The sequence below is a fragment of the Adiantum capillus-veneris genome, chromosome 26 (assembly GCF_014529385.1).
Source record: "Adiantum capillus-veneris isolate H3 chromosome 26, ASM1452938v2, whole genome shotgun sequence".
In the NCBI taxonomy this organism is placed as follows: Eukaryota; Viridiplantae; Streptophyta; class Polypodiopsida; order Polypodiales; family Pteridaceae; genus Adiantum; species Adiantum capillus-veneris.
The window spans coordinates 21,376,793-21,378,979 of record NC_140956.1 but is presented as its reverse complement, the minus strand read 5'-3'; the positions used below and the strand labels follow the sequence as shown (position 1 = coordinate 21,378,979).

The 2,187-nt window shown below is 46.7% G+C and overlaps 1 pseudogene; it reads right to left on the bottom strand.

Annotated features, from left to right (window-relative positions):
- Window positions 1-1,081: 1,081 nt before the first annotated feature.
- On the bottom strand, window positions 1,082-1,954 carry LOC147423108 (uncharacterized; annotated as a pseudogene).
- Between the last annotated feature and the right edge of the window lie 233 nt (window positions 1,955-2,187).

Genomic DNA, 2,187 nt, shown 5'->3' with positions numbered 1-2,187 from the left:
ATTAAAATTAAGGTAGATCTTGAATAGATATAACTTTGACTTATGTGATTGTTTAAAAAAAAACATAAAAATATTTTATGAAAAATAATCACAACCAGCAACAAAAGATCTAAAAACATATAACCCCTCCCTGCAGTGTGACGCGGTGGTCAGCAACAGTGAGAGACAAAAAAATTATTAAATTCAATCTCCTTGCAGTGCGTCGTGGTAGTCGGCAGCAATCAGGGACGAAGGATTTAAAATACCTAGCTGCTCTCTGCAATGCAACACGTTGGTTAGCAATAATCAGAGACAAGAAATTTATTAAATTCAATCATCTATGCTACATGGATGATTGCATATGGGTGCACATTGGGAAATACATACACGCTTGAAGAATTGAGGTTAGTATGCATGAGTGGGCATCAATGACAGACATAGCTGAGGTTTCCAAGGTTTCTCTTCGTCCTCGCTCTCTCCCCCTGCTAGTCGAAGACGAGCTTCCAAACTCCATAGCCAGTCCTGCAAGGCATCTCTCCCCTCCCTCAGAGCCTTCGATCTAACAAGGTATTGTGCCAAATATTTACAAATTTTTATCAGAGTTAATACTTTCTATCAGAGTTCCAGCTTGGATACTTGCCCAGTATTCTTTATTGATGTGCCAGTAAGTGGTATGTGTTAGAAGATGGGCGGGTAGAGCTTGTGGCTGTGTGTGTGCGAGCGGCTCAAGCATACGTAGGTACGGGTAGTGAGCAGAAGGCTAGGAGGTAGTGGATTGACAAGGAGAAGCAAAAGGTAGGTGTGTAGCCCATGATTGCTTGTATCTCTCTCAGCATGGGAGATGCCAAATGTTGACGAGGATTGTGGGTGTGCACAGACATTGACGAGGGAAGTAGAGGAGGGGATGACAGATGGGTGGGAGGAGGGGTTGAGTTCCCTCCATCTCTATCGGCACAATTGACGAGCTAAGTGTCAACTGTGTGTGCACTGGACGACCAACTCTCTCTATCTCTGCCGATGATGTTAAGTCAGAGAAGGTGTTGTGAAGGTGGGGGGAAGCCGGGAGGCACGTCGGGTGCAATAGAATTCTTTTAGAGTAGTGCTAGTAGATGCAAGGAGGAGGTGATCCATAGGTATAATTTTTGGTGGTGGGTATGTGGCTTGCTGACCCTTTTTTATGAGCCTCTGCGACTCGCCAATGTTGCTGATGGCATGCAGCTAATGGCACTTCAACTCGTTGTCGCTTTACCATTGTAAACTTGGGAAACTCATCGTCCACCTCATCATTGTTTGCAATGCTATTACTGTTTCCCGGCATACATGATATATCTCGGCCCACTGGTGTGGCTGCCAACTGCTGGTGTGAGGCCGCCAAGAGGCGTGGCATTCATGGTGGAAGATGGGCGTCCTACTGCTGGCCGCACCACGCATGTATAATATGGTTTGTAGTGTTGGAGACTACAACTGGATCTTTCTTTACCTTGGGTTGTGCAACTTGAGCCGATGCAGGTCAATGCGCATATGTCCTCCACGTGGTGTGCATATTTATTTGACCTGCATTTTGCATAGTGCTCTTCTCAACAATATTTTGGTTTAAGGGACCAGGAATTATAGGTTCTCTCTTCGATGCCTTGGGCTGCACAGCTACGTCAGCTTGAGCTGATACATGATAGCCAGCAGTGTGAATTTTTCTACCAACGTTTGGAGTAGGGCTCTTCTCGATGACATGCAGGTCCAAGGTATAAGCAGCACTAGGCTACCAGCCATAGTTTGAGACATTGAGGACAACCCAGGGATGATGCAAGACTTGTTGGAGGGTGATGCGATGTTTGGGGTCCTTGCAAAGCATGCCTTCGAGGAGGTCCTGAGTTGAGGTAGGAAGGATGGACCCATCCAGAAAGAGCTTTTTGGAGAGGATGGCAGCATGGATGTCTTTGTTGAAGGCATTGTGAGCAACGTGTTGGATGAAGGGCATGGTGTCAGTGAGCATGAGGTAGAGGAGGACCCCGAGACTCCAGATATCTACGTGATGGTTGTAGCATCCTTGGATGAGCTCCAGCCCGCGGAAGGTTGAGGTTCCAACATAGGGGTCATCAAGCCTCTGCGGGGATGCTCCACCATCGCAGCATGCCCAAAGTCTACCCCAGCAACACCTCATGTAGCTCTAATGAATATAGTCCTAGTGCATCTGCAAGAGCTAGTTTAGTA